The sequence below is a fragment of the Ovis canadensis genome, chromosome 1 (assembly GCF_042477335.2).
Source record: "Ovis canadensis isolate MfBH-ARS-UI-01 breed Bighorn chromosome 1, ARS-UI_OviCan_v2, whole genome shotgun sequence".
Taxonomy (NCBI): Eukaryota; Metazoa; Chordata; class Mammalia; order Artiodactyla; family Bovidae; genus Ovis; species Ovis canadensis.
Window position 1 is genome coordinate 194,942,001 of NC_091245.1, and position 20,822 is coordinate 194,962,822.

Consider the following 20,822-nt stretch of genomic DNA (forward strand, 5'->3'; position numbering starts at 1 on the left):
CAAAATTTGGCTATTCAGTAACAGTGATGATTTACTCGTCACAGCTCACAACCTAGCTATTTACAAAGGTTTTAAAATAAGAGTCTTCACTGTGAAGAACATATAGTTATTGTTGGGTGGGGGGTGCCCAGGGGGAGGATGGAAGCCCAGAAAACTAATCATCATTGCTTTAGCTCAACCCACATGCCTGTTCTTAAGGGTATCCATGGTAGCAGTGATGCAACATGCCTACCTAGCTCACCATGCCTACACAAGTGGGAGAGAGGGGAGGCGGATGATGAAAAAAAATTCACTTGAAAAGGTGTTTTAGTATTAACATGATAGAATTACATCAACTATACTGATAGACTTAAAAAATACATATAAAACCATGAAGCTCTCTAAAGATCAGAAAAGCAAGGAAAGACTCAAGGGGGAAAGAAAACACTGCAGCACTTTGGCTGAATAGAAAATTAAGATTTTTGCTTTTCCTGCTGTAGCTATTGGTTAAATATGTTCAAAGAGTTTTATTTCTAATAATAGGAGAAATCATTTTAATTTAGCTCTTTCAAAAGTAACTACAAATATGTTTTAGGCTTCCTAATTTCCATCCTACATCTTTTCTATTTTTGTTTTAACAGTTACATAATAAAAACTTATTAAAACTTTTATGTATTGATTCCATACAATTTTTTTAAAATGGTAGCTCTCTTTTGCTTAAACAGGATCAAATATAAGATTCTTAAAATCTATCAAGAAAAATAGGGCAGAGAGAAGATAGCCCATTTCAAATAACCTATAATATTAGAAATAAACTATCAGAAATATTAGATATTCTATAATATTATTCTGTATTATTAGAAATATTCTATATTAGAAATAAAAACTAAAGTGAATGAAATGATAAAAGGTAAATCACAGAGAGAATCAACCACAGACCATCACAAAAAGAACATATATATATTTTAAAAAAAAAAACAACTCACTAGACTAAACCTGTGTCCCAGGCTTACTGCCCTTTAAACATTCTTTAAGAATAGTTTGATAAGACAGTTTTACATGGAAGACATAAACAGAATGGGAGCAGACAACAGACATGTTAGTTTCTGATTAAAACTCTTATTGTTTGAACTATAACTTTGAACAAGCAAACAAAACTAATTTCTATCAGTTTTCTTGCTTTTCCTCTTGTGAAAAATAATTCACTATATAAGAACAGACTTTGCAGATTTCACAAATTTACTGATTCTTTTATTACTGAATGTAATTTAAAAAATCTCAACAATTTTTGTCTAACAATTACTGTGGCATCATAAGTTTATAGAAACCCCCCCAAAATAAATTATTCCATATTTTAAAAGCCAATGTATAAATTTTAAATATAAGCATCTTGAATCTTACAGTCACACAGTGTTCACAAACTGGTGCTCAGAAATAAAAGAAACCAAACTTAGAACTTAAGTGAAGTAGGTTGCACTTTGAGGATAAATGAGAAAAACAGACTTTGAAACAAGTAACTTTAAGGAGTTCTTGAACAAATATAATCATTTTAAATCCAATCAACATCCTTCCAAAGGCAACACAATCAGAATTTTACTATTCTCCTTAAAAAAAAACTTACTATATTTGCAATAAATAAAGGAGAGAGTCCAGAAAATGTTCTCAAAATGAGTTATATTTTCAACCAGTACGACATATGGGGACAGAAAAAAAAGTAGAGGGGAGAACTTTGAGAATATATTTAGAAGATATAATTAGGGCCCTATAAACCTTTGCTGTTGGGAGAAAGTGTTCCTATAAACCACAGGGGAAAAATATCCATTTAATAAACTACTTTTAGCTATCTGAAACACACTTCAGAATATTACCTTTCCTAAAGGAAATAAACTAAGCATCATATGGATTCAAATTTCAAATATATAACAATGGTTACACTTTATTTTTTAAATATATTATAAACAAAAAAGTCTCTCAGTCTGTCACTAACAAACACAGAAAGCATACTGTATCTTACCTTTGTAGTTACAATGCACAGGCAATCCATTACTCTACCATTACAATACTTAATACATAAAGCAGTTTATTGCAAGCTATAAGTTGCCTATATGAATAAAAAATAAAAATAAAGTTGTGAGATAAAAGCACTGATGAAAAGTTATAACTGTGACAAGATCTCTCCAGGATCCATTCTTAGAGGTAGCAATTTTTCTACTACCTGAAATACAGGAAACCAGAATGTGTCACGTGCCCTACAATCTTCTTTATGTAATCTATATTTGAAGAACTTGAAATTATCCCACAAAACACTGTGGAAGTCGTCAGGGTTTATTCCACAAGAGATCACTGCTGCTTCAGATGCTATTTCATTAATCCCTCTTTTAAAGATATGAGGTTGACAGGGAGTCATCTGATGAAATGTCCCACAAAGAGGTTTCCCCGATATAAATTTAAAACTCCTTCTCCTTGTTTGCTATTGTTTGGATATTTAAAAAGAAAAAAAAAATCACTAAAAAGGAAAAAAAATTGTAAGCAAACATTTCTTCCACTAAACCATTTCAGCAACTGCAGCTTGCAAAGTAATGACTTTCTCAGGCAGTAATGAATGGAATATTCCATGTGGTATTTTTGAGAAGGGGGGAAAGAAGAACAAAATGCAATAATTTAAAATATTATCTCTAAACCATACCTCTTTTCCCTTTAACAGAAGATGGTAATAGTTACATTTACCAATGTAGTCAGATATTAACCTGAGTGCCCCACTAAATCTATTTCACTTAACCCTTAAAAAAGAAAGCCACCACCACAAAAAGACAATTGTAACTAAGTACCATTTCAAACTCCTCAAGAAGACTTAGTTTTAACCCAGAAGTAGCCTAACTTTGTGAATTCATGTCCTGTCCTCAAATTCATTGGAAACAGAGCTACATAGGCTGACAGGGGACATGGCATACTGCTGCAACTGGCTTTGAGTTTCCTAAGCTTGCAGTCACACTCTCCTGTAAAAATGTGTAATAATGAAGAGTATTACCTGCAATTTCTGTCCACAAGGTTTTCTCATCATCTAGAGATATTATAAATTACCTCAAATTCAAACAAGAGAACTGTTCCCATTTGCTTTTTATGTCATGGGCTGCATCAGCAACTTTCACACTAAACCGAGTTTCATTATAAAGGATTATGCAAAAGAGTTAATACATGTATGTCACTTAGTTCCTTCACATCATTATTGTTATTACTATTATTGATTGGCTGTTAGGTGACAGCCTTTTGTTTCAAGTCTAATACAACTAAGACAGATCCAATGGGATTTTATCTTGAACACACGGACTGTTGTAAGGGTTAACTAACTAAGGCACAGCACTTAAAATAATGCCAATCTTTCTAAGTGCTTAGTACAAGCCAGTTACAGCTATATATCTATACACATGCACATGCAACTATAAGGCTTGAAGGGTGGACAGAAGTAAATTTCATCATTGGCCAACATATCTTTTCCTCCAAGCAGAACAGATATCTTGGGAATTACCTGCTCAGTTAGAGACTGAGAGTATCTGCTTTTTCCCACAAACCCCAACAATCTTTTGCTCTCAAGACAAAAAAGTAAAGCCCACTCATGGGTCATGATTCCTTAAACAAAGTTTACCATTTTGCAAAGAATACTGAAAACATTATAGGTAATATCTAACTACTGACTAAGCACTGCAGACGGTAAAGCGTCTGCCTACAATGTGGAGACCCGGGTTTGATCCCTGGGTCGGGAAGATCCTCTGGAGAAGGAAAGAGCAACCCACTCCAGTACTTTTGCCTGGAAAATCCCATGGACAGAGGAGCCTGATAGGCTACAGTCCATGGGGTCGCAAAGAGTCGGACACGACTGAGCAACTAAACTTTCTTTCCTTCTGTGAGGGAAAATAAAGAGCTTTGTGAAACGCCTTAGCTAGTTTCTCCCTTAGTGTTCTATGTAATTTTTATTATCTATTAGTATACCCTACAGAGAGAAGGCATTCCTAAGTTTGGCAGACCTCATAACAGTGGAGATTGAAAATCACTGTATCAAGACTCAGAAACAGTGCTTCAGCCCATTAACAGAACTGAAACTGTGTAACTTTAAGTAGTCATATACTTAGGCAAATTCAGATGAAACTTCAAACTGACTCAATTAACATATAAATATTTAATAACATATTATTAAAAATATATCTAAAATGCTATTTTATTCTATTCGCATTCAGAAAACAATTTTGGTCAAACTTCACATTCACCTTAAATGTTAGGGTCATGATTATAACTACAACCATTTTTTAAATGAATTCTTCATTTTGCTCAATTTCATTTTCATCTAAGTTGTTTAGATACAGCACTTTTAATCCATGTATTACTATATCACCTTACATATCTCAAATCACTGTTAGTACCTATTCACATAGATACTAATTGATTTTCCCTATTTGTTTTCTCAGTATATATTATACTAACAAACTTTTCCTATTTGTTTTCTCGGATGTATTATAACCTCTATAACATAACCACTTACTGTATTGCTCTTTAGTATACTTTTTAATTTTAAAAAAAAGCTTACATATACTATCCAATGCCTGCAGGTCTTAAGGTCATACTCAGGAATGATTATTTAATCTGTGTTAAGTTCTACACTCACTGCATCTTTTCAGTTCAGTTCAGTCGCTCAGTCGTGTCCGACTCTTTGCAACCCCATGAATCGCAGCACGCCAGGCCTCCCTGTCCATCACCAACTCCCAGAGTTCACTCAGACTCACGTCCATCGAGTCTGTGATGCCATCCAGCCATCTCATCCTCGGTTATCCCCTTCTCCTCCTGCCCCCAATCCCTCCCAGCATCAGAGTCTTTTCCAATGAGTCAACTCTTCGCATGAGGTGGCCAAAGTACTGGAGCTTCAGCTTTAGCATCATTCCTTCCAAAGAAATCCCAGGGCTGATCTCCTTCAGAATGGACTGGTTGGATCTCCTTGCAGTCCAAGGGACTCTCAAGAGTCTTCTCCAACACCACAGTTCAAAAGCATCAATTCTTCAGGGCTCAGCCTTCTTCACAGTCCAACTCTCACATCCATACATGACCACTGGAAAAACCATAGCCTTGACTAGACGGACCTTTGTTGGCAAAGTAATGTCTCTGCTTTTCAATATGCTATCTAGGTTGGTCATAACTTTCCTTCCAAGGAGTAAGCGTCTTTTAATTTCATGGCTGCAATCACCATCTGCAGTGATTTTGGAGCCCCCAAAAATAAAGTCTGACACTGTTTCCCCATCTATTTCCCATCAAGTGATGGGACCGGATGCCATGATCTTCATTTTCTGAATGTTGAGCTTTAAGCCAACTTTTTCACTCTCCACTTTCACTTTCATCAAGAGGCTTTTTAGTTCCTCTTCACTTTCTGCCATAAGGGGTAGTGTCATCTGCATATCTGAGGTTATTGATATTTCTCCCGGCAATCTTGATTCCAGCTTGTGTTTCTTCCAATCCAGCGTTTCTCATGATGTACTCTGCATATAAGTTAAATAAGCAGGGTGACAATATACAGCCTTGACATACTCCTTTTCCTATTTGAAACCAGTCTGTTGTTCCATGTCTAGTTCGCATCTTTTACAAACATCCAAACTGACACTGATTAAGGACATTTCAAGTCAATATATTCTTCTTAGTCATTTGCTGTGCAAAATATCGATAATTTATAAATTACTTTGTAATATGAGCAACTTTAGAGGGTTCAAATACAAGCCTTTGGGATGGCAACACCTCACCTAATATTCAGGCACAAAAGATATTTAACAGTATTTTAGAATATCAATAGCTGTCTATATAGGCAATTGTTTCCAACCATAATAGAATAATAGGGAACAGTTTAACTCTCCTACCTTCAAACAACTAAAAAATAGGACAAATAAGGGATACTGATTTTCAGATACTGAACAAAGTCCCATAAATGCCCAGAAACTGCCTGGAAAAAGTTTCCACACTGCAGCAGAAGGATGGGGAAACTAAACAAAGTCCAGCAATCTAAGATGAGGAGCCAGAGTTTAGAATTCAGGAAAGTCAAGGTGTCTAAAATTCACAGATAAGAGTACCAGAGAGGAAAGGTGCATAGCATGAGATCCACAGATCTGCAGAGTCCTTCTGGAGTCTTTATTATACCCATTAGTCATATATATAAGGAAACTTGAGGCTGAGGAAAGAACCCTAGGTGGAACAATCCCAGAACTCATACAGGGCTAAGAAGAATGGAAAAACTCATAATATACAGGCTCTGGGTGGAGTACCCAGAAGAGTACTGGGACAAAATTAACCCTATACTGAAGGCTGCTTGATCCCACTAAAAATAGACTGAATGCAAGTTTCAAAAGGAGCAAGCTCTTTCCAAGTAATTTAACTGTATCCCAAAACAAATCTAAAGAATATTTCAGGCAACACAAAAATACTGAGGACCTGAAAAGGTAAAATTTATAATATCTGCCAAATCTAATTTTTAGAATTCTCAGGTATACAAAGAAGAGGTAAATATAACCTGGAGAGGAGAAAAGGCAATCAACAAAAAGAACCCAGAAACAAGAACACAGAAACAAAAAAGAACGGCAGAAACAAGACTAACAGACACCGAAGACAAATTTATGGTTTCCAAAAGGGAGTGAGGAGGGGGAGAGGGACAAATTAGGGATATGGGATTAATAGATACAAACTACTAAACATAAAACAGATAAGTAACAAGGATTTACCTGTATAGCACAGGAAAGCATACCCAATATCTTATAATAACCTATAATAAAGTATAATCTGCAAAAAGAAAAAAGAATCACTATGCTGTACACCTGAAACAGTATCATAAATCAACTATACTTCAATAAAAACAAACAAATAAAAATCCAAATGACAGATGACAGAATTAGCACTCAAAGATATTTTAAAATTATTATAAACCTATCCCATATCTTCATGAATACAGAGGAAAGCATGAACATCTTAGTATATGTGCTGCCAAAGTGAGCACATGCATGAACATCTTAATGAGACATGTAAAATAAAAAAGGAACCAAATTAAACTTCTAGAGATAAAAATTCAAATCCCTTAAAAAAAGTGATTAAATGAGATTAACACTTCAGAAAATTAATGAAGTGAAAACGTAACAGAAACTGTCCAAAATACAACACATAGAGGAAAAAAGACTAAAAAAATGAATCACATCAATGAGCTATGGGACAAATTCAATCAACCCAAAAAACGGCTGTTTATACAGTCCCTAAAAAAAAAAAGAGAAGGTAACAGAAAAAAACATTATTGAAATAATGGATAAAAACTTTCCATTATTTGACAAAGACTATAAACACAGATCCAAGAAACTCCACAAATCCCAAAGACGTGAAGAAAATTGTACAATGGAATGACAAGCATCAAACTCAGAACAGTGATTCATTCTGGGGGATGAAGCAGAGAAGGTAATTAGGATGGAAAATAAAAGATCGTCAACTATATAACATTTCCTTTTCTTAAGCTAGGTAACAGGTACACGCATGTGTGAGTCAGTTGCCCAGCTGTGTTACTCTTTGTGACCCCACTGACTATAGCCTGCCAGGCTCCTCTGTCCATGGGAATTTTCAGGCCGGAATACTGGAGTGGGTTGCCATTTTCCTCCTCCAGGGGATCTTTCCAAACTAAGGATTGAACCTGTGTCTCCTGAATTGCAGACGGATTCTATACCTGCTGAGCCATCATGGAAATCCCTAGATAACAGGTACACGGAGATTCAAAATAGTCTCTTCAGATTTCTGTGTATACTATAATCTTTTTTTTTAGTAACACACAAAAAGAATATAATCAACAAGACAGTTGCCAAGAAGACAAAAAATTTTCAAAAACAGGCTATAGCAAACACCACCAAAAGAAATCAGGGAAGGTAAAAAATCCACCTGCCAATGCGGGGAGACGTGATTTCAATTCCAGGATCAGGAAGATCCCCTGCAGAAGGAAATGGCAACCACCCCAATTCTTGCTGGGAAAATCTCATAGACAGAGGAGCCTGGCGGGTTACAGTCCATGGGATCAGAGAGTTAGACACAACTCAGTGACTGAGCAAGAGCACCAAGGGCTAGTGACACTGAAGAGGGATTTTATGTTCTTTATCCTTTGCTACACTGATAAATTACTGAGTATGCAACATTTTAATAAAAACAGTAAGATTACTTTATAAATCTACCATTTACTGAGTACTTCATTTTATGTCAGACTCTGATTTAAGTTTTACATGAATTATTCCACCTTATACACTCTCTTACAGATGGTGGTCGTGGTAAAGAATCCACCTTTCAATGCAGGAAATGCCAGGGCGGCAGGTTAGATCCCTGGGTCAGAAGATCCCCTGTAGTAGGAAATGGCAACCCACTCCAGTGTCCTTGCCTGGAAAATTCCATGGACAGAGGAGCCTGGTGGGCTATAGTACACAGGGTCACAAAGAGTCAGACATGACTGAGCTTGCCCGCACCACCACCATCCCATCTCATACATAAAAATACCAAAGGAAGGGAGTTCTGTTTTCACCTTCACTTTATAGATGATGAAACTAAAGACAGTTAAACAATCTGCCCTATATTTATAATTTAATGCAACAGATCTAATCACAGACATAGAAGAAAGTTCTTACAGAACGATACACAGTTCTCATCTTAAATATATATAAGAGCTAAATAATATACTCATTAACATACAGAATTAGTTGAATAAATATACATCAAATGGTTGAAAGTGGTCGTCTCAATGAAAAAATATTTTTTTGAAAGAATATTTTAAAAAGGACTGACTTTCAACAATGTACACCTCTCTGTACATATATGTTTTAAGATATGCCTGAATTATCTTTGTAATCAGAGATTTTTTTTTTAAGTAAATAACTGAAAAAGAAAGATAGCAATTCCTGTGGAAAAGAAGCATCAGAAGCCAGGTTACAGTGCTGGCTTCAGCAGCACATATACTAAAATTGGAACCATACAGAGAAGATTAGCATGGCCCCCGCACAAGTATGACATGCAAATTCATGAAGCCGTCCATATTTTTATACTATGGCTGATTCATGTTGATGTATGGCAGAAATCAACACAATATTGTAAAGCAATTATCCTTCAATTAAAAAAAATATTTTTTTTTAAAAAAGAAGCCACATTACAGAATATTGGGAATGAGAAGGAAAGAACGGAAAAATATAAACTACTTTTTTCAAGAAACTTAACTAGGAAGAGAAGGAATACTACAGGGTCCTACTGAGAAGAACTTTTCCTATTTGTCTGTTTTCTTTTAACAGAATCTTTGAACGTATTTATAGGTTAAAGGGAAGAAGGAAACAAAGGTCCAAGAGAAGATAAGGTTTAAGAGATTACATGAGGAATGGAGAGAATGAAATTTCAAAAGATAAAAAGATCAAGAGTGCAATAGAAGCTTTCAATATTTATCTCAGACAGTGACTTTCACATAACTGAAAACATATTTCTATAAAGTTGGAAATTTCTGTGGTAAGCATGTATTACTTTGGTAATCTAAACAAATGGGGAGAGTTATTTTAAATATCCATACACTTTACTGGGAAAAATTATATATGCATTTTATTCCAACTCAAAATCCCCACATTTTTCACATTTGGAGAGACACAAGGGGGAGCTTATTTAAGAGCATATGAGGTGATAGTAATGCTCTAATACTGAAGACGGTAACAGATGCAGATATGGATAACAAATAAAATTATTTAAATGAGTTACTGAAAATGTCTTATAATCAAAACTCATAATTTAAAACTAACTGGGGATGCCTTCTTGCAGAGCATGAATCTGTAACTATTGTGGTACACTTAAGCTTTAACAGATTTTTATTTTCTTAGTAACTATAATATTTTGCCAAGTTTTCTCCTAGATTAACAGCTTGGCATAATATGGCAGTTGTTCCACTTCTCTCATAGCATTTCATTATGTTTCACTTCCATTTCAAAGTTATTATTTTAGTGGTATATCCTTCAGTTCTAGAACTGGCATCTACCATTTAAACACTGAAATAAAACTGTCATAGATATAAACATAAGAATATAAAAATTACATAACAGTGAATATAAAATAACAGCATAGTGGTCATCACAATCACCTGCAGAAACATATAATGCACACGTCACTTAGTACACACACCTGTCAGCTTTGGTCTTGATGAAATTTTTCAATTACAGGGTCTCTAAGGGTTGTGCATTATTTCATGTTTTATACACTTACACCACTTAAAAACTGGAATTAAATGAGACAGCACTGTAAATCTGGTGGCAGAGAGAGGGAGTTCAAACTAGTGTCTCTGGGATGTACTGAGAGAGAGAGACATTCTGCTAGAAAAATAGAATATTAGGAACAAGGATAAAAATCTTGAGGACACTGAAGGACAGAGGAAAACAAGCTGAGCACCAATACATATGATTATCAACTACTCTGAAGGCAGGAATTCAAATATGTGAAAAAATTATGAAGCTGTGCTATAGAATTTGGTCAGCTGTCTTCCAAAGCACATAGTAAGAACTGAAATGGAGGTCTGCATCAGGGATATAGAGTTATGGGATAGATGGTACCAAAGATAAGTACTGAATTTGAATATGGACTGACAATAGCACTATTGTAGATACTATCATTGTATCAACTTTAAATTTTTTTAGTCTGCTAATTGTATACTAGATGTTTTTAGGAAAAGTCATATAAAATAAACTCCTTTTTCACTGGAGAACTGTGCTGAAGTATTTAAGGCTGAAGATCATGTCTGCAATTTGCTCTCAAATGGGTGAGCAAGAATAAATTTTAAAAGTGTGTGTACATGTGTACAGGGAGCAAGCAAATGTGACAGAATGGCAACTTCACTATTCTTGTAATTTTCCTGTAGATGTACATTTTTTCAAAAGAATAAAATTTTTTAAAAGAGAAATTGATAGAGTCCAAAGTAACAGTAAAATATAAGTCCTATAAGAAAACTACAAAGTGGTACAGGCATTTAGAAGGGATTTGTCTCAGAAAAGATGAGTGAAGATTTCACATGGACGGTTGCTGAGTTGGGTCAAGTAAGACAGATGAAGTACAGACATTCCAATTGGAATAGACATACCAAACCACTTTCAGAAGCCATTGCTGCAGAGAGTAATTTCACTTTCCTATGTTAAAAGTGAAAAGTGAAAGTGTCAGTCGTCATTCAGTCATGTTCAACTCAGCGATCCAATGGACTAGAGCCCACCAGGCTCCTCTGCCCATGGAATTCTCCAGGAAAGAATACTGGAGTGTGTTGCCATTCCTATGTTAACTACATCCTATGTTTTTTCTACAAACTAGCCTGTTATGTTTCTGTCTCTATTAAAATTACTTTTGTTGTTCAGTCACTCAGTTGTGTCTGACTCTTTGTGACCCCAAAGACTGCAGCACGCCGGCCTCCTTGTCCTTCACCATCTCCCAGAGTTTGCTCAAACTCATGTCCATTGAGTCGGTGATGCCATCCAACCATCTTATCGTCTGTCGTCCCCTTCTCCTCCTGCCTTCAGTCTTTCCCAGCATCAAGGTTTTTTCAATGAGTTAGCTCTTTGTATCAGGTGGCCAAAGTACTGGAGTTTCAGCTTCAGCATCAGTTCAGTCGCTCAGTCATGTCTAACTCTTTGAGACCCCTTGGACTACAGCATGCCAGGCTTTCCTGTCCATCACCAACTCCCAGGACCTACTCAAACTCATCTCCATCGAATCGGTGATGCCATCCAACCATCTCATCCTGTCATCCCCTTCTCCTCCTGCCTTCAATCTTGCCCAGCATCAGGGTCTTTTCTAATGAGTCTGTTCTTTGCATCAGGTGGCCAAAGTATTAAAGTTTCAGATTTAGCATCATTCCTTCCAAAGAAATCCCAGGGCTGATCTCCTTCAGAATGGACTGGTTGGATCTCCTTGCAGTCCAAGGGACTCTCAAGAGTCTTCTCCAACAACACAGTTCAAAAGCATCAATTCTTCAATGCTCAGCCTTCTTTCTGGTCCAACTCTCACATCCATACATGACTACTGGAAAAACCATTGCTTTGATTAGACAAACCTTTGCTAGCAAAGGAATGTCTGCTTTTAAAAACGCTGTCTAGGTCCGTCATAGCTTTTTTTTCAAGAAGCAAGTATCTTCTAATTTCATGGCTGCAGTCACCAACTGCAGTGATTTTGGAGCCCAAGAAAACAAGGTCTGTCACTGTTTCCATTTTTTCCCCTTCTATTGGCTATGAAGTGATGGGACCGGATGCCATGATCTTCATTTTTTGAATGTTTGAGTTTTAAGCCAGCTTTTTCACTCTCCTCTTTCATTTTCAAGAGGCTCTTTAGTTCTTCTTCGCTTTTACCATAAGTGTCGTATCATTATTGATATTTCTCCTGGCAATCTTGATTTTAGCTTGTGCTTCATCCAACCCAGCATTTTGCATGCATAGAAGTTAAACAAGCAGGGTGACAATATACAGCCTTGACATACTACTTTCCCAATTTTGAATCAGTCTGTTGTCCAGACTGTCCAGTTCTAACTGGAGCTTCTTGACCTGCATACAGGTTTTGCAGGAGGCAGGTTATGTGGTCTGTGGTCTGGTATTCCCATCTCTAAGAATTTTCCATAGTTTGTTGTGATCCACACAGTCAAAGGCTTTAACATAGTCAATGAAACAGAAGTACATGTTTTTCTGTAATTTTCTTGCTTTTTCTATGATCCAATGGATGATGGCAATTTCATTCTTCTGCCTTTTCTAAACCCAGCTTGTAAATTCAAATTACTAATTTTTCTCTTATTTTATTAATTATAGTGTGGTATTTTCATTGTCTACGTAACAAATCCAATTACTAAGCAAGTTTATTAAATTAAGTCAGAGAAAAATATCTGCCTTAAAGTCTGAAATTCTAAGCTCTAATCTCAGTTTTTCCAAATGATAATAATGTAAGTTTGGGCAGTCACAACATCTGTGAATTACAGTTTGCTGAATTTTAAAGTGAGTATCAGCTCTAAGTACTAAAGAACAAAATCTGACTTAACTCATATATATTAGGACATTACTAATAGGCAAGAATCCATAATCCTGCAACATCTCAAAACATAATAATGTATGTGAAGGTGCCCTTTAAAACTATACAACTTGAAAATAAGATTTTTATAATGCTTTCCTATGGAACATGTGAACTTTTTTTAAGAAAGGAAGAACACAATGTACCAGTTTAAAAATCAATACTATAATATGTTTAGACCAGTAATGTTTCTCAAATTTTATATTACTAATTCTGATGCAAAAGACTAAAGATAAGGCTCTGTCATCTGCCTCTTTACTCTTACATACCAAAGATAATACTACAAAGAAAAGGCAGTCAGAAGGAACAGAGAAACAGAAGTCACTATTCCAGCTGATTCTAGTTCTGGGGCAGTGAAAATTCAAAATGAACTTGGGAAAACTGTGCCAGCATGCAAGAACATGCTCAAAGACAAATGTATGCATGTCAAAAGGACACGGAGGGATCCCTTCAAGAGATCCTCCACATTAGGAGTAATCTGAGTATCCAAAGAGTAATAACTGAAATCTGTATGCTGGTCAAGAAGCAACAGTTAGAACTGGACATGGAACAACAAACTGGTTCCAAATCCGGAAAGGAGTATATCAACGCTGTATACTGTCACTCTGCTTATTTAACTAATATGCAGAGTACATTATGCAAAATGCCAGGCTGGATGAAGCAAGAGCTGGAATCAAGATTGCCAGGAGAAATATCAATAAACTCAGATATGCAAATGATACCACCCTTATGGCAGAAAGTGAAGCGCTAAAGAGGCTCTTGATGAAAGTCAAAGAGGAGAGTGAAAAAGTTGGCTTAAAACTCAACATTTAGAAAACTAAGATCATGGCATCCAGTACCATCACTTCATGGCAAACAGATAAGGAAACAATGGAAACAGTGAGAGACTTTACTTTCAGTTCAGTTCAGTTGCTCAGTCGTGTCCAACTCTGCGACCCCATGAATCGCAGCATGCCAGGCCTCCCTGTCCATCACCAACTCCCGGAGTTCACTCAGACTCACGTCCATCAAGTCCATGATGCCATCCAGCCATCTCATCCTCTCTCATCCCTCTCTCCTCCTGCTCCCAATCCCTCCCAGCATCAGAGTCTTTTCCAATGAGTCAACTCTTCGCATGAGGTGGCCAAAGTATTGGCCACCTTTCAGCTTTCAGCATCATTCCTTGCAATGAACACCTGGGACTGATCTCCTTCAGAATGGACTGGTTGGATCTCCTTGCAGTCCAAGGGACTCTCAAGAGTTTTCTCCAACACCACAGTTCAAAAGCATCAATTCTTCGGTGCTCAGCCTTCTTCACAGTCCAACTCTCACATCCATACATGACCACAGGAAAAACCATAGCCTTGACTTAGACAGACCTTTGTTGGCAAAGTAATGTCTCTGCTTTTCAATATGCTATCTAGGTTGGTCATAACTTTCCTTCCAAGGAGTAAGCGTCTTTTAATTTCATGGCTGCAGTCACCATCTGCAGTGATTTTGGAGCCCCAAAAATAAAGTCTGACACTGTTTCCCCATCTATTTCCCATGAAGTGATGGGACTGCATGCCATGATCTTCGTTTTCTGAATGTTGAGCTTTAAGCCAACATTTTCACTCTCCTCTTTCACTTTCATCAAGAGGCTTTTTAGTTCCTCTTCACTTTCTGCCATAAGGGTGGTGTCATCTGCATATCTGAGGTTATTAATATTTCTTCCGGTAATCTTGATTCAGCTTGTGCATCTTCCAGCCCAGCGTTTCTCATGATGTACTCTGCACATAAGTTAAATAACCAGGGTGACAATATACAGCCTTGACATACTCCTTTTCCTATTTGGAACCAGTCTGTTGTTCCATGTCCAGTTCTAACTGTTGCTTCTGACCTGCATACAAATTTCTCAAGAGGCAGGTCAGGTGGTCTGGTATTCCCATCTCTTTCAGAATTTTCCAGTTTACTGTGATCCACACAGTCAAAGACTTTATTTTAGGGGGCTCCAAAATCACTGCAGATGGTGATTACAGCCATGAAATTAAAAGACACTTGCTCCTTGGGAAAAAAGCTATGACGGACCTAGACATCATATTAAAAAGCAAAGACATTGCTTTACCAACAAAAGTCCATCTAGTCAAAGCTATGGTTTTTCCAATGGTCATGTATGGATGTGAGAGTTGGACTACAAAGAAAGCTGTGTGCCGAAGTGATGCTTTCAAACTGTGGTGTTGGAGAAGACTCTTGAGAGTCCCTTGGCCTGCAAGGAGATCCAACCAGTCCATCCTAAAGGAAATCAGACCTGAATATTCATTGGAAGGACTGATGCTGAAGCTGAAACTCCAGTACTTTGGCCACTTGATGCGAAGAGCTGACTCACTGGAAAAGACACTGATGCTGAGAGGGATTGGGGACAGGAGGAAAAGGGGACGACAGAGGATGAGATGGCTGGATGGCATCACCAACGCGATGGACATGAGTGTGAGTAAACTCCACGAGTTGGTGATGGACAGGGAAGCCTGGCGTGCTGCAGTCCATGGCTCGCAAAGAGTCAGACATGACTGAGCTACTGAACTGAATAACTGAGATAGACTGTAAACACTAAATAAGTAACATCCTTCAGTCCATAGCGATAGTTGTTGTGTTTTTTTTAATATAGTGATAGTTTTATTCAGAAAAGCAAGAATAAAGTGTGGGTGTAGGGCTATTTAGTCACCTTTGCAGGGAACCATCACACAACCTACTCTAAAAACTGGTCATTAAAAGAAAATATAAACTTTACCCTATCTTTTTAGGAGAAACAAAGTTACAACCCTAACTGATGGGGAAAAGTACTTTTTACAGAAGAACACTAACTAATAAATACAAATGGAATGATAAAATTAGAAAGGATAATCAACACGTTTTGAAACTTCCAATGGAATTAAGTGATGTAGGCAAAGATCATTAATGGGAGAATCAGGTAAATATTCACTCAATACAAGGTGCTAAAGTGCTACCCCCAAAGATACTTAATAACTACAAAGAGAAAATCCTAACTGTACAAGGAGGCTCTGGAGGTCCCCACCTCTAAGTAATCATACTTAATCATCACAAGTGCAACAACCTGATATCGTATGCTTCCTGCTGTGATGCGATCTAAAGTACTATATATCATTATGAAGTCTGCTTACCAAAAATGAGTCTAATCAACCTTGACATCTAACTTCTGTTATCAGAAATGTAAGACTTATTGAAATGACTTAACATGAAAAAACAGACTGCTAAACAAATACACAATATGTATTATACTATAAGACAACTGGCATGGTCTCTTCAAAAAGTCATTTAAAGGGGTAAAAACAGATGGGGAGGCCATTCCTCTAGATTTTAAGCAAGTAAAGACAATGTACCAGGTTTGGTATGTGCCCTCCTGACTCACTGCATTGCCTGCCCCCAGACCTTCACATCTGCTTTTCATCCTGAGCGCCCTGGCAACACCTTGTGCCTCTGGCCTGTCGTCCCCAGTTCACCCTCTCACCTCCTTACTTGCAGCTTTCCTGTAAAACCAAATACCATATCCCCTGCACCGACAAATCCACAACCCTGAAGTGCAGGGGAACTGATGGTCACCAGAAGCCAGAAGATAAATTCACTATGGTTTCTCAGAGATGTTATACTCAAGATTCAGCAATCAGTCACACTTAGTGGCAGGAAGCATCCTTGTATTAGTTTTTCCTTATTTCCAGCTTATTCACCTTTTCCCTTACTTGTGCTCCCTAGGAGTAAAGGAACTCTCTACATAAAGTACCTAATAAAGCATTAGCTCTCTACCTCAAGTTCTGTTATCAAGGAAATTCAGATAAAAATTGACTTAATGATTAAATTGAGTACATGAATCTTAACTGGCTTTTTAAAAGTCCTAAAAGATAGATCAGAATCAATTGTGGATTGGAGAGATAATTTAATAATATTTATTATCTTTCTTAGGTGTGATAATAGTTGTAAAGTTACACAGGAGAATGTTTGACTTTGGGAGATATATGAAGTTTTACAAGTTAAGTGCATGATGTCTATGCCTGATTTTCAAATAGATTCCCCAAATATACATACAGAGAAAAGGCAAATGTTATAAAACATTAGTAAATGTTGACTCTACATGTTTGCTGGTCTATTCTTTTCCCTTTAGCAACTCCAGTATCACATAGATCCACCCTTAACTGAATTACTCAAACAGATTCCTAACAGGTTTCCTGCTCTACCCTTACTACAGCGAACTTTCAACAAGACACCCTCAATGATCCTTTTAAAGGTTAGGTTAAACGATGCCACTCCTCTGCTCCCAAACTGCAAATGCCTCACATGATCTGCCCCTGTCTTACACTCTGACCTCATCTCCCACTGCTCCTTATTCACTCTGCTCTAGCCCCACTGGCCATACTGCTATTTCTCATATATTCCAGCCTTCTTCTTGCCTTGGTCTTTACACTGGTTATACCTCAAAGAGTTGCATTAACTTCCAATTCTTTACACAAGTATCACCTCAACCAGGCCTATCATAAATACCCTATTTAAAACTGCAAAGCATCCCCCCACACACAATCTGGCATCCCTGTTCTTCTTAATCCCCTCCTCTTTCTTTCCTCTCGAATCACTTATTACCTTCTAACCTACTAGATAAATGCATCATATACAATACGTACTCAGTATCTGTTGACTAAATGAATTGACATTCAAAATATAATGACCAGTGACCAAAGAAGAAAAGAATTCTAAAGAATGAGTGGAGAAACAGGCAGTGGCCAATTTGGGACTTCTGAGTCTCATGAGGGATTTCCTACTTCATTCTGAGAGGAATAGAAATCCAATGAAAGGTAATGACATAATTTGCATTTTATAAAGATAATCCTATAAATAAACTGGTCATAAATTCAAAAAGGGAAAGTGCGAATACAGACAGGCCAAGAATCTAGGCAAAAAATGAGGATAGTTTAGACTAGAGTGGCAAGAATGAGACATACTGGAATGCTGATTCATGTGAAACTTTGCAAATTGCAACACAAATTAGATGTAAATGTGAAAGTCAAAATAAAAGACTCTAACAAATAATACAGTAGAATATCTTTATGACCTAAGAGTTGGAAAACACTTCAAAAGGCACAAAAAGCATTAAGCATAAATTTAACTATATAAAAGAAATCTTGATTATTAAAAGACTGTACTTGATAATTAAAAGATTAAAAAGAATGCTTCAGAGAGGGGAAAAAAATACATATTACACATATACCTGACAAAGCAATCATTCCAGATAGAGACCTCCAACAAATCATAAGATAGAAAACATAACTCAGCAAAGTGCGTTAAAAACTTGAACACTTCAAAAAAGATAGCAAAATGAACAGTAAACATATGAAAAGGTGTTTGTTAATCATGTTAATGAGGAAGTGCAAATACAACTATGAAGTACCAGTACACACCTGCCAGAATGGCTGAAATTATTAATAAGAAGACTAATGACAACAAGTGTTAACCATTACATGAAAAATGAAACTTACACATACTGGTGGCAATTATATTAATAAAAACAGGTATAATCATTTTTGCATAACTGTTTCCATTATGTACTAAAGCTAAACATATCATTTTCACAATTGGGTATATAAGCAACAGAAATGCATACACAGGTGCCCAAAAAATGTACACAGTTCTGCTGTGTTATTCTAAAAATGTAAATTTGTTCCAATGCAACTGATGTATTAGGAAACAATATGATCAAAGCACAAATTCTACATTTGCTTATGCACAATCCAATCTATGAGAAACTCTAGGTAAGGACAGAAAATTGAACCCAGATGGAAAAAGACACATAGGAACACATAAAATGTACATATTTCAGGCTTTAGTTTGAGTGTTATGAGTCACACTGGTGGTGTAACTTTTCCTTTACTTTCAGATAAATCTCCCCACCAGCACTTCACAATAACTCACAAGCCTCAACCAGGACACACACTCCCATATCAAGCATGATTTTTTTTCCATGGTAAAATGTCATATATATTGTAATTTATGCATTTTTTAATCATTTTACATTTACGAAACCGTGCTGCCATTTTCATTAGGCCCTTAGCTTTGGTGTATGTGGCACCTACAAGTTTTAAGTTTTGAGTCCCCCATTTTCTAAATATATAAGCCCTGTGATTTTTATTGAACACCTTTGCAAAGTATGGTGATTTTTAAGAACTTAAACACTGTGCTATGGCAGATATAACCATAAAAGAATATTCAAAACAGCACTAACCCAAAAGTAGAAACAAGTCGAATATTCATCATCAACAGAATGGATAAATACAGTATGGTTATATCATACAATGGAATATTAAACAGCAGTAATAATGGAAAAACTTCAAATTATGAATGAAATTCAAACCTGAAAAAAAACTAGATACAAGAAGTTAGAGTACATACTATATGACTCTCTTAATATATACTTTTCAAAGAGGCAAAACTGATCTATGGTGTTGGAAATTAAGATAGCCCTTTGAGGAAAGGGAAGTAGGTAGTGAATATGAAAGGGAAGAGGGAGATTTGGGGGTACTGGTATATTTCTTTTTAAAAATTGAAATATAAAGGACATGCTATAAAATTCACCAAATTTTAAAGTGCACAATTCAGTGGTTTTTAGTGTATTCACGGAGTTTTGCAACCATTATCACTGTCTAATTCCAGAAACCATTAGCAGTCACTCCATTTATTCCCCCTGACCTGATGTATTCACAATGCAGTAATTCATCAAGCTGCGGCTGCTACTGCTAAGTGGCTTCAGTCATGTCCGTCTCTGTGCAACCCCAGAGACGGCAGCCCACCAGACTGCTCCATCCATGGGATTTTTCCAGGCAAGAGTACTGGAGCGGGATGCCATTGCCTCCTCCATTCATCAAGCTATACATTTATAATTTCTGTACCTTTACGTATGAATATTACACGGTACTTCAATAAACGTATAAAGTTACTGTTTAGAGGACTTTAGATTAAACCTGGTAGACTGAATATATGCTTTTACTATCTCCTAACTCAAATTAAAGCAGGTGGATTATTTTACAGCATTAAATACAAGGTCAAACAGAAAGGGAAACGAGATATCCTCCCTATGCCACTGAGTCAGGTAATTTCGCTCCCATAAAAATGAACTCACAAGGGCTGAAAAGGGGGACCGAAAGATAGCAGAGGCAACTGAAAACAAGACTACATTACTGAAAGTGGATTCCCTGTCTATTATTTTTGCTCTACTGCTGTTCAGTTGCTAAGTCATGTTTGACTCTTTGTGACCCCACAGACTACAGCACATCAGGCTTCCCTGTCCTCCACTATCTCCCAGTTCAGTTCACATCAGTCGCTCAGTCATGTCTGACTCTTTGTGACACCATGAACAGCAGCACGCCAGGCCTCCCTGTCCATCACCAACTCCTGGAGCCCACCCAAGCCCATGTCCATTGTGTCGGTGATGCCATCCAACCATCTCATCCTCTACTGTCCCCTTCTCCTCCTACCCTCAATCTTTCCCAGCATCAGGGGCTTTTCCAATGAGTCACCTCTCTGCATCAGGTGGCCAAAGTATTGGAGTTTCAGGTTCAACATCAGTCCCTCTAATGAACACCCAGGACTGATCTCCTTTAGGATGGACTGGTTGAATCTCCTTACAGGCCAAGGGACTCTCAAGAGTCTTCTCCAACAACACAGTTCAAAAGCATCAATTCTTTGGCGCTCAGCTTTCTTCATAGTCCAACTCTCACATCCATACATGACTA

General features: G+C 37.0%; 1 protein-coding gene and 1 non-coding gene across 13 annotated transcripts in view; one reads left to right on the plus strand and one right to left on the minus strand.

Moving 5' to 3' along the window:
* Positions 1 to 20,822, minus strand: part of DLG1 (discs large MAGUK scaffold protein 1) — a 267,898-nt gene that overhangs the window by 218,052 nt on the left and 29,024 nt on the right. The gene's annotated exons all lie outside the window — the stretch shown is intronic.
* LOC138431360 (U6 spliceosomal RNA) lies at positions 8,949 to 9,055 on the plus strand. Its single transcript, XR_011253625.1, has one exon. It is a non-coding gene; the product is annotated as a U6 spliceosomal RNA (small nuclear RNA).